General features: G+C 41.3%; 1 protein-coding gene and 1 non-coding gene across 2 annotated transcripts in view; both read right to left on the reverse strand.

The window, feature by feature from the left end:
- Positions 1-12,773, reverse strand: part of LOC122673852 (THO complex subunit 4-like) — a 72,819-nt gene that overhangs the window by 33,917 nt on the left and 26,129 nt on the right. The window lies entirely within an intron of this gene.
- On the reverse strand, positions 7,905-8,011 carry LOC122674917. Its single transcript, XR_006335081.1, has one exon. It is a non-coding gene; the product is annotated as a U6 spliceosomal RNA (small nuclear RNA).

Raw genomic sequence — 12,773 nt, forward strand, 5'->3', positions numbered from 1 at the left:
AAAAAAATAATAGCAAGAGATGTGACCTGAGCCCAGATTAGATTCATAACTACCCCCTCTGTCTTGGCAACCCTGGGCAATGACTTGAAAGTGAGAGGGAAGTGACAGAGCATAAAAGCTCTGGGGCTGGGTCCAGCTGCTGCTCCTTCTAAGAGCAAGGCCCCCACCATGGAGGCACCCTCCTGCCCCTAGCATAGGCATAAGCACACGTCTCCTCCTCATGGAACGTCCTGTTCCAGGCTCCACTCTTTGTTTGGGTCTTTGAACTTGCTGAGACTTGCATGATATGGCACTTGTCTCCCAGACACGTCGCTGTGACTGTGTCCTCGCCAAGGTCTTACATACAGCCCCTCCTTCTACCGAGTGTCAACCCCCAGCACACCACTTCCATGCAAGTTACCTGACAAAGGTGGGAAAAGGAAGGAAAGTTATAGACTCCAAGACTGGGCTCTAGGTGGCTGCTGGCTGCTAAGCCATACCCATCAGGGCTTGCCAGTATGAATACTAACATGAAGAGTAGCTCCATTCTTTAATACTCTGCAGTAGTAATACTAAAACAAACAGCAAATACCTTGTGCCTGGCTGGGTCTTTTATACATCATGTTTCTAACCCCTCAACTCTCCCAGGCAAAAGATACTGGGTATTATCCTCATTGCACAGGCTCAGGGAAATGAGTAACTTGCTGAAAGTCATTCATCAGAGCCAAAATTTCCGGCTAGCTTGATTTGCCCCCCAAATCCCGTGGCACAAAGCTCTGTCTGCTGTCCCTGACTGTCAGGAAACTAAACCCAGAGGCAGGCAGTGGGGTAAGCAGCTTCCGCTTGAAGCTAAGCAGAACAGAGAGCTTTAACAAAGAACACTGGAGGTTAGGATTTAAATGAGTAGCTTGCTGCCTAAGCTTGTGCCCTTGCTTCAAAAGAGGTTACCCGAAAAGAGGCGGTCCCTACCTTCCCCGTTGCCTCTTTTCCTTTCTTTCTTTCCTAATTGATCAGATGTGCCCTATCCTGAAAGGGCATCTGCCCCCCAGTTCCCCAAGTGCCCCACTCCCTGGGCTGGGCTCTATGTCTCTGGTAGGATCTTATTATTTGGATTTTTACTCCATGCTCAGAGCAATTCCCATGTATTTTTGAGCAAGTTCTGCACCTGTTGTCACACTCTGGCAATTAAAACACAAGATTAAACTTGGTTTCTTCTATCATCCCAAGGACTCCATGAAGACCTACCTAACTCCAGGGCCCAGTCAGGAAATAAATTGCAAACATTGTATTAAGAGTTCCGAAACAGTGTCTTGAGAGTCACCCTCTGGTCTGAGAAGTTTGAAACTTTAAATCATCAGAGAGCCATGGAGAGAGTCCTGTTTGAGATAATTACTGATATGAAACTTCCTCAGATTTGTAACAGTGTATTTTGAGGAAGGGTTTAGGGATAACTTTTCCAGTTTGTGGACATTTGTTGTTGGTTTTCCATTTAAAAGGTTTCAGGGAACCCATGTTAGAGAATGCTGGTCTAGACCTTTTCTGGACACTCAAAGTGTGGTCGATAAACCAGTAGCACTAGTACCACCCCGGGAGCTGTTAACTGGGAGCTGTCAGACTCTGAGTCAGAATGTGCATTTTCACAAGATCCCCAGGTGGTTTCTGGGCAGTAGTCTAGACTGATCGATCATAAGTGCATCCCATCACAAGGGCGTGGGGTTTGTTTCCTGGCGGGGGGGGTGGTGCAGTGGTGGGAGGCACCTAAGTGATCCTCAGGTGGGAGAGTCCACCCTGGGAGAAGTTGCTGGGCAGACTGTTATATAATTTTATAATATAGAAATATATTTCATATGTATGTCATTTATATTTGTTATTTCAGTGACATTATAGTTGGGAGAGCACTGTCAGTCTGACTTCTTAAAACCAAACTGTTGTCCAGTAAAACAACAAGACTCTCCCTGAACTATATCAACCCCAAACTTGATACACTTTCAGAAACTAGATCTCTGTCCAGGTTATAGAACTGATATTTAAAAGACCATCTGAATGAGCTTGTGAATGAAAAAGAGTATAGAATGATGAAGAAAATCACTGGCCTCTCCTGTGAATGAGGGATAATATTTCCTGGTGGATTGTAGTGACGCTCATGGTATGTTTTCTAAAACGTTAGAATTAGAATCAGCATTCATTTTCTTTCTGTTTTTTTTTAATTTTTTTTAAAATCTTCATTTATTTTTATTAGTTGGAGGCTAATTACAATATTGTAGTGGTTTTTGTCATACATTGACTTGAATTAGCCATGGATTTACATGTATTCCCCATCCCGATCCCCCCTCCCATCTCCCTCTCCACCTGCTCCCTCTGGGTCTTCCCAGTGCACCAGGCCCGAGCACTTGTCTCATGCATCCAACCTGGGCTGGTGATCTGTTTCACCCTAGATAATATACATGTTTCGATGCTGTTCTCTTGAAACATCCCACCCTTGCCTTCTCCCACAGAGTCCAAAGTCTGTTCTGTATATCTGTGTCTCCTTTTCTGTTTTGCATATAGGGTTATCGTTACCATCTTTCTAAATTCCATATATATGTGTTAGTATGCTGTAATGTTCTTTATCTTTCTGGCTTACTTCACTCTGTATAATGGGCTCCAGTTTCATCCATCTCATTAGAACTGATTCAAATGAATTCTTTTTAATGGCTGAGTAATATTCCATGGTGTATATGTACCACAGCTTCCTTGTCCATTCATCTGCTGATGGGCATCTAGGTTGCTTCCATGTCCTGGCTATTATAAACAGTGCTGCGATGAACATTGGGGTGCACGTGTCTCTTTCAGATCTGGTTTCCTCAGTGTGTATGCCCAGAAGTGGCATTGCTGGGTCATATGGCAGTTCTATTTCCAGTTTTTTAAGGAATCTCCAAACTTTTTTCCATAGTGGCTGTACTAGTTTTCATTCCCACCAACAGTGTAAGAGGGTTCCCTTTTCTCCACACCCTCTCCAGCATTTATTGCTTGTAGGCTTTTGGAGAGCAGCCATCCTGACTGGCGTGTAATGGTACCTCACTGTGGTTTTGATTTGCATTTCTCTGATAATGAGTGATGTTGAGCATCTTTTCATGTGTTTGTTAGCCATCTGTATGTCTTCTTTGGAGAAATGTCTGTTTAGTTCTTTGGCCCATTTTTTGATTGGGTCATTTGTTTTTCTGGAGTTGAGCTGCAGGAGTTGCTTGTATATTTTTGAGATGAATCCTTTGTCTGTTTCTTCATTTGCTATTATTTTCTCCCAATCTGAGGGCTGTCTTTTCACCTTGCTTATAGTTTCCTTTGTTGTGCAAAAGCTTTTAAGTTTCATTAGGTCCCATTTGTTTAGTTTTGATTTTGTTTCTAATATTCTGGGAGGTGGGTCATAGAGGATCCTGCTGTGATTTATGTTGGAGAGTGTTTTGCCTATGTTCTCCTCTAGGAGTTTTATAGTTTCTGGTCTTACATTTAGATCTTTAATCCATTTTGAGTTTATTTTTGTGTATGGTGTTAGAAAGTGTTCTAGTTTCATTCTTTTACAAGTGGTTGACCAGTTTTCCCAGCACCACTTGTTAAAGAGGTTGTCTTTTTTCCATTGTATATCCTTGCCTCCTTTGTCAAAGATAAGGTGTCCATAGGTTCGTGGATTCATCTCTGGGCTTTCTATTCTGTTCCATTGATCTATATTTCTGTCTTTGTGCCAGTACCATACTGTCTTGATGACTGTGGCTTTGTAGTAGAGTCTGAAGTCAGGCAGGTTGATTCCTCCAGTTCCATTCTTCTTTCTCAAGATTACTTTGGCTATTCGAGGTTTTTTGTATTTCCATACAAATTGTGAAATTATTTGTTCTAGTTCTGTGAAAAATACCGTTGGTAGCTTGATAGGGATTGCATTGAATCTATAGATTGCTTTGGGTAGTATAGCCATTTTGACAATATTGATTCTTCCAATCCATGAACACAGTATATTTCTCCATCTGTTTGTGTCCTCTTTGATTTCTTTCATCAGTGTTTTATAGTTTTCTATGTATAGGTCTTTTGTTTCTTTAGGAAGATATACTCCTAAATATTTTATTCTTTTTGTTGCAATGGTGAATGGTATTGTTTCCTTAAGTTCTCTTTCTGTTTTCTCATTGTTAGTGTATAGGAATGCAAGGGATTTCTGCGTGTTAATTTTATATCCTGCAACTTTACTATATTTGTTGATTAGCTCTAGTAATTTTCTGGTAGAGTCTTTAGGGTTTTCTATGTAGAGGATCATGTCATCTGCAAACAGTGAGAGTTTCGCTTCTTTTCCTATCTGGATTCCTTTTACTTCTTTTTCTTCTCTGATTGCTGTGGGCAAAACTTCCAACACTATGTTGAATAGTAGTGGTGAGAGTGGGCACCCTTGTCTTGTTCCTGATTTCAGGGGAAATGCTTTCAATTTTTCACCATTGAGGGTGATGCTTGCTGTGGGTTTGTCATATATAGCTTTTATTATGTTGAGGTATGTTCCTTCTATTCCTGCTTTCTGGAGAGTTTTAATCATAAATGGATGTTGAATTTTGTCAAAGGCTTTCTCTGCATCTATTGAGATAATCATATGGTTTTTATCTTTCAATTTGTTAATGTGGTGTATTACATTGATTGATTTGCAGATATTAAAGAATCCTTGCATTCCTGGGATAAAGCCCACTTGGTCATGGTGTATGATTTTTTTAATATGTTGTTGGATTCTGTTTGCTAGAATTTTGTTAAGGATTTTTGCATCTATGTTCATCAGTGATATTGGCCTGTAGTTTTCTTTTTTTGTGGCATCTTTGGTTTTGGAATTAGGGTGATGGTGGCCTCATAGAATGAGTTTGGAAGTTTACCTTGTTCTGCAATTTTCTGGAAGAGTTTGAGTAAGATAGGTGTTAGCTCTTCTCTAAATTTTTGGTAGAATTCAGCTGTGAAGCCATCTGGTCCTGGGCTTTTGTTTGCTGGAAGATTTCTGATTACAGTTTCGATTTCTGTGCTTGTGATGGCTCTGTTAAGATCTTCTATTTCTTCCTGGTTCAGTTTTGGAAAGTTATAATTTTCTAAGAACTTGTCCATTTCTTCCAAGTTTTCCATTTTATTGGCATAGAGCTGCTGGTAGTAGTCTCTTATGATCCTTTGCATTTCAGTGTTGTCTGTTGTGATCTCTCCATTTTCGTTTCTAATTTTGTTAATTTGGTTCTTCTCTCTTTGTTTCTTAATGAGTCTTGCTAATGGTTTGTCAATTTTGTTTATTTTTTCAAAAAACCAGCTTTTAGCTTTGTTGATTTTTGCTATGGTCTCTTTAGTTTCTTTTGCATTTATTTCTGCCCTAATTTTTAAGATTTCTTTCCTTCTACTAACCCTGGGGTTCTTCATTTCTTCCTTCTCTAGTTGCTTTAGGTGTAGAGTTAGGTTATTTATTTGACTTTTTTCTTGTTTCTTGAGGTAGGCCTGTAATGCTATGAACCTTCCCCTTAGCACTGCTTTTACAGTGTCCCATAGGTTTTGGGTTGTTGTGTTTTCATTTTCATTCATTTCTATGCATATTTTGATTTCTTTTTTGATTTCTTCTATGATTTGTTGGTTATTCAGAAGCATGTTATTTAGCCTCCATATGTTTGAATTTTTAATAGTTTTTTTCCTGTAATTGAGATCTAATCTTACTGCACTGTGGTCAGAAAAGATGACTGGAATGATTTCAATTTTTTTGAATTTTCCAAGACTAGATTTATGGCCCAGGATGTGATCTATTCTGGAGAAGGTTCCGTGTGCACTTGAGAAAAAGGTGAAGTTGATTGTTTTGGGGTGAAACGTCCTATAGATGTCAATTAGGTCTAGCTGGTCATTGTGTCATTTAAAGTTTGTGTTTCCTTGTTGATTTTCTGTTTAGTTGATCTATCCATAGTTGTGAGTGGGGTATTAAAGTCTCCCACTATTATTGTGTTACTGTTAATTTCCTCTTTCATACTCGTTAGCATTTGCCTTACATATTGCGGTGCTCCTATGTTGGGTGCATATATATTTATAATTGTTATATCTTCTTCTTGGATTGATCCTTTCATCATTATGTAGTGTCCTTCTTTGTCTCTTTTCACAGCCTTTATTTGAAAGTCTATTTTATCTGATATGAGTATTGCGACTCCTGCTTTCTTTTGGTCTCTGTTTGCGTGAAATATTTTTTTCCAGCCCTTCACTTTTAGTCTGTATGTGTCCCTTGTTTTGAGGTGGGTCTCTTGTAGACAGCATATATAGTGGTCTTGTTTTTGTATCCATTCAGCCAATCTTTGTCTTTTGGTTGGGGCATTCAACCTATTTACATTTACGGTAATTATTGATAGGTATGGTCCCATTGCCATTTACTTTGTTGTTTTGGGTTCACGTTTATACAACCTTTCTGTGTTTCCTGTCTAGAGAAGATCCTTTAGCATTTGTTGAAGAGCTGGTTTGGTGGTGCTGAATTCTCTCAGCTTTTGCTTGTCTATAAAGCTTTTGAATTCTCCTTCATATCTGAATGAGATCCTTGCTGGGTACAGTAATCTAGGTTGTAGGTTATTCTCTTTCATTACTTTAAGTATGTCCTGCCATTCCCTTCTGGCCTGAAGGGTTTCTATTGATAGATCAGCTGTTATCCTTGTGGGAATCCCTTTGTGTGTTATTTGTTGTTTCTCCCTTGCTGCTTTTAATATTTGTTCTTTGTGTTTGATCTTTGTTAATTTGTTTAATATGTGTCTTGGGGTGTTTCGCCTTGGGTTTGGGACTCTCTGGGTTTCTTGGACTTGGGTGGCTATTTCCTTCCCCATTTTAGGGAAGTTTTCAGCTATTATCTCCTCGAGTATTTTCTCATGGCCTTTCTTTTTGTCTTCTTCTTCTGGGACTCCTATGATTCGAATGTTGGGGCATTTCACATTGTCCCAGAGGTCCCTTAGGTTGTCCTCATTTCTTTTGATTCTTTTTTCTTTTTTCCTCTCTGCTTCATTTATTTCCACCATTTTATCTTCTACCTCACTTATCCTATCTTCTGTCTCCGTTATTCTACTCTTGGTTCCCTCTAGAGTGTTTTTGATCTCATTTATTGCATTATTCATTTTTAATTGGCTCTTTTTTATTTCTTTTAGGTCCTTGTTAAACATTTCTTGCATCTTCTCAATCCTTGTCTCCAGGCTATTTATCTGTAACTCCATTTTGTTTTCAAGATTTTGGATCATTTTTATTATCATTATTCTAAATTCTTTTTCAGGTAGATTCCCTATCTCCTCCTCTTTTGTTTGACTTGGTGGGCATTTTTCATGTTCCTTTACCTGTTGGGTATTTCTCTGCCTTTTCATCTTGTTTAGATTGCTATGTCTGGAGTGGGCTTTCTGTATTCTGGTGGTCTGTGGTTCCTTTTTATTGTGGAGGTTTCACCCAGTGGGTGGGGTTGGACGATTGGTTTGTCAAGTTTTCCTGGTTAGGGAAGCTTGAGTCAGTGTTCTGATGTGTGGAACTGGATTTCTTCTCTCTGGAGTGCAATGGAGTGTCCAGTAATGAGTTTTGAGATGGGTCTATGTGTTAGGTGTGACTTTGGGCAGCCTGTATGTTGACACTCAGGTCTATGTTCCTGCGTTGCTAAAGAATTTGCGTGGTATGTCTTGTTCTGGAGCTTATTGGCTCTTGGGTGGTGGTTGGTTTCGGTGTAGGTATGGAGGCTTTTGGATGGCCTCTTATTACTTAATGTTCTGTTTAGTCCGGATTTTTCTGGTGTTCTCAGGATTTGGGCTTAAGTCTCCTGCCTCTGGATTTCAGTTTTATTCTTCCAGTAGTCTCAAGGCTTCTCCAACTATACAGCACTGATAATAAAACTTCTAGGTTAATGGTGAAAAGATCCTCCACCGTGAGGGACAACCAGAGAGGTTCACAGAGTTACAAAAAATATGAAACGCTTCACGAATTTGCGTGTCATCCTTGCGCAGGGGCCATGCTAATCTTCTCTGTATCGTTCCAATTTTAGTATATGTGCTGCCGAAGCGAGCACTCAGCATTCATTTTCATAGCAACCTAAACCCAGCAGCAGCCTCACTGACTGTCTCCTTACTCAAGCAGTGAGAATCCTGACTCCTGGCCTTCCACATCTGGCCATTGAAAGCAGCAGAGCTGGACTCCAGAAACTGAAGTTTTGGGTAGTGCTTACTTGTAGCCTCCTCATTACAGGATGAGGAGTGTTAAAAGGGAACAACCTTAGAAAAGCAAGGAGACCCAATTATAAAAGGCAGGTTGGGAATTCCCATGATCCTCATTCACTCATGGGACCCAAGACCAACCCAGGCCAACAATGACACCAGAGTGTCTTCACATTGTCCTGCCTGTTATAGGATCCAACCCAGGCCCACTTCTCTTCAAAACAAGTTCTTATAGGGGCTTCCCTGGTGGCTTAGTGGTAAAGAATCTGCCTGCCAGTGCAGGAGACGTGGGTTAGATCCCTGGTTCTAGAAGATCCCATGTGCCACAGAGCAACTAAGCCTGGGTGCCACAACTACTGAGCCTGTGATCTAGAGGCCAGGAACTGCAACTACTGAAGACCGCGTGCCCTAGAGCCCAAGCTCTGCAACAAGAGAAGCCGCTGTGATGAGATGCCCGCATGCCGCAACGAGAGAGTAGCTCCCACTCCCTGCAACTAGAGAAAAGCCCATGCAGCAACAAAGACCCAGCACAGCCAAAATAAATGAAATTATTACAAAAAAAAAAAAAACCACACCCAAAACCAAGCTTCTGTAGCTCAAGAGCCAGCTCATCATTTCCCTACTCCTGATTTGGTGATCTGGCCAGGCTCTTCAGGCCAGCCCCATTCTCCAGGTCACCGTTTTGGTAAGGGAGCTGAGAGTTCATCTCTTTCTAATGCCTTATTCCTCAGCTGTCCTGAACTTTAGAGGAAAGGATGACATCACCATTATAAAACTGTTGCTCCTGTAACTGGCTTTGCTGAAGAGCCATGACTACAGAAATTTCAATGTAAGGGAAAAACTTTAAATTATATGCAAATTATAACTGTGCCCACATCACAGGTCTAAAAAAAAATAGTTAAGCCCTTCCGTGGACATGGCCTCTTTCCCTGTCCTGGTATTCACTCACCTCTTCAGAAAGAGAGAAGATACTTCAGTATCTCATGGTACAAATTGCACCCCATCCTTCCTCAGGAAAACCCCTAACACAGCTAAAGTTTGAGTCCCCATCTCATCCCTAACAGCATATTTTTTTTTAACATTACAGTATTATTTATTCAGTACAGATCTGTTGAGTGTTTACTCTGAGCCAACAGTGGTGAAAGAAAAAAACAGTAAGCTCTGGTTTTCTGGAACTTTTTTCTCATGTGATGAGGATGATAAGAGAGCTTTGGAAACACTATATACTTTCCCTAGAAAATATCATTTCAATAACTTAAGGAAGGGATGGAATATACTAATATAAGCAAGAATAAGAAAAGCCAATCTGACTACCTAATTAGTGGAATGATGTTGGGCAGTGCATTTCTCCTCTTCAGACTTTACTTGCCTTATCTGCTAAATGCTGTGGTTAAACTAGGTATTTCCTAAGAACAAAACTCTATTATAATAAATCCCAATGGCATCTTGGAGACACGACTGTCCACAGGATGAGTCTTCAAATCTTAACATAGAATGGTAGGAGGTACTCTAGCAGATTGATCCCATGTGGACTTGATCCTCCAAGTCTTCTGGTCTCCTTGGAGAATTCTCTGCGAGCGTGAAATGGGGGGGCACCTCTTCCATTCTCTGGCAGGTTCCTAATGGACCTCTTCCCCACCCCACATATGCACCCTTCAGGGAAAGCTGTGAGAAAGAGCAGAGTCTAAACCGATATGAAGGATGAGAGTCGTTGCTACGAATGCAGCCTCACTAGAAAACGCCCCTTTGCTCAAGGGAGAGAGCTCTCCACCGTGTCAGTTCCTCTTTGTTCATTTTTCTGCTTCCAGAATTTGCCCAGAAATCTATTAATATTCTCATATTAAAAAATAGGCCCATTTTAGTCTTCAAACAATAGAGAGTATAATCCTAGTGCATCCCCTCTAGCCGTACAAAGTCCAAATAGAAGCGCTGATCATCAGTTTGTCTTCACTTTGGACCAGATCTAGCTCTGGGACACAAGTCTCTACTAGCAGAGGAGGAGCAGTTTAAAGAATGCTTTCCCCTCGGTTTGGAGTGCTCCCAGAGGGGCCGGGTTGAGAGCCCCAGGGTTCTTTTCCCTCCATAGCAGAACCTCTGTGGAGTTTATGAAAGCCATTTACTGTGGCCATTTTTCCCCCCAGGGAAGAAAATAATCAAAAGCAAAATTACCATGTACATTGATAACAGTCAGTTGTGCCTTCGAGCCTGTTTCCTGCCCACTGCTGAGAACTATTGCTTTCACCACATCAGACCCTCTGGCACAGGTGGTGAGACCAAGTGGCTTCAGCCTCTGAAAGAGTCCACCTAATGCCAAAAGTAGGCTTAACTTTCTTAGCATTTTGACAGAATTACTTACTAAGACTATATTTCCTACAATGACTCAATCTTGAATGAAAGCAAAACATACATTGCTGTCCACTTTTGGGAAAGTTTCCAGCATGTAACACATCACTTACCGAGAATCGTCAAATACCTGACTATAAAAGAAAGTAATTTTAAAGGGCCTTCAAGAAGTAATCTAAAGACCTGACACATCTCCTCCTGGTAATGACATGGCAAAAATAATACACCTGAGAACAGCCCGGTTACTAATTACCAGGTTGCAGATTTAAAGAAATAGATTCAGTGAGGAGTGGTTCTGATTCTCCCGCAGGGGCCGGCTGTGGTGGAGCGGCACCTGCTGGCACACGTGAGTACTGCATGCCGGCGGGCCCCCTTTGAGGAGGCCTTCCCTCAGGTTCAGTCTCCTGTGGGGACATTGCTCCTTTCTCCCGGCTCCTGGTGTGTACAAGGGAACATTTCACGCAAAGATGGGCACAATAAAGGACAGAAACACTATGGACCTAACAGAAGCAGAAGATATTAAGAAGAGGTGGCAAGAATACACAGAAGAACTATGCAAAAAAGATCTTCATGACCCAGATAACCACGATGGTGTGATCACTCACCTAGAGCCAGACTTCTGGAATGCAAGTGGGCCTTAGGGAGCATCACTACAAACAAAGCTAGTGGAGGTGATGAAGTTCCAGTTGAGCTGTTTCAAATCCTAAAAGATGATGCTGTGAAAGTGCTGCACTCAATATGCCAGCAAATTTGGAAAACTCAGCAGTGGCCACAGGACTGGAAAAAGTCAGTTTTCATTCCAATCCCAAAGGAAGGCAATGCCAAAGAATGTTCAAACTACCGCAAAATTGCACTCATCTCATTCGCTAGCAAAGTAATGCTCAAAATTCTCCAAGCTAGCCTTCAACAGTACGTGAATGGAGAACTTCCGTATGTTCAAGCTGGATTTAGAAAAGGCAGAGGAACCAGAGATCAAATTGCCAACATCCCTTGGATTATTGAAAAAGCAACAGAGTTCCAGAAAAACATCTATTTCTGCTTTATTGACTATGCCAAAGCCTTTGACTGTGTGGATCACAAAAAGCTGTGGAAAATTCTTCAAGAGATGGGAGTACCAGACCACCTGACCTGGCTCTTGAGAAATCTGTATGCAGGTCAAGAAGCAACAGTTAGAACTGGACATGGAACAACAGACTGGTTCCGAATAGGAAAAGGAGTACATCAAGGCTGTATATTGTTACCCTGCTTATGTAACTTATATGCAGAGTACATCATGAGAAACGTTGTGCTGGATGAAGCACAAGCTGGAATCAAGATTGCCGGGAGAAATATCAATAACCTCAGATATGCAGATGACACCACCCTTCTGGCAGAAATTGAGGAGGAACTAAAGAACCTCTTGATGAAAGTGAAAGAGGAGAGTGGAAAAGTTGGCTTAAAACTCAACATTCAGAAAGCTAAGATCATGGCCTCTAGTCCCATCACTTCAAGGCAAAGAGATGGGAAAACAGTGAAACGTGGCAGACTTTATTTGTTTGGACTCCGAAATCACTGCAGATGGTGATTGCAGCCATGAAATTAAAAGATGCTTACTCCTTGGAAGAAAAGCTATAACCAACCTGGACAGCATATTAAAAAGCAGAGACATCACTTTGCGAACAAAAGTCCATCTAGTCAAAAAAAAAAAAAAGTCCATCTAGTCAAGGCTATGGTTTTTCCAGTAGCCGTGCATGGATGTGAAAGTTGGACTAAAAAGAAAGCTGAGCACCGAAGAATTGATGCTTTTAAACTGTGGTGTTGGATAAGACTCTTGAGAGTCCCTTGGACAGCAAGGAAATCAAAACAATGCATCCTAAAGGAAATCAGTCCTGAGTATTCATTGGAAGGACTGATGTTGAAGCTGAAAGTGAAATAATTTGGCCACCTGATGCGAAGAACTGACTCATTTGAAAAGACCCTGATGGTGAGAAAGACTGAAGGCAGGAGGAGAAGAGGACGACAGAGGATGAGATGGTTGGATGGCATCACCGACTCAATGGACATGGGTTTGATTAAACTCCAAGAGTTGGTGATGGACAGGGAGGTCTGGCATGCTGCAGTCCATGGGGTCGCAAAGAGTCGGACATGACTGAGCGACTGAACTCAATTGAACTGAACTACTCTTTACTTACTGTTCCCCTTACAGTTTAAAGTTAGTTACTCAGTTGTATCCAACTCTTTTGTGATCCCATGGACTGTAGCCCACCAGGCACCTCTGTCCATGGAATTCTCCAG

Source organism: Cervus elaphus, chromosome 18 (genome assembly GCF_910594005.1).
Source record: "Cervus elaphus chromosome 18, mCerEla1.1, whole genome shotgun sequence".
Taxonomy (NCBI): Eukaryota; Metazoa; Chordata; class Mammalia; order Artiodactyla; family Cervidae; genus Cervus; species Cervus elaphus.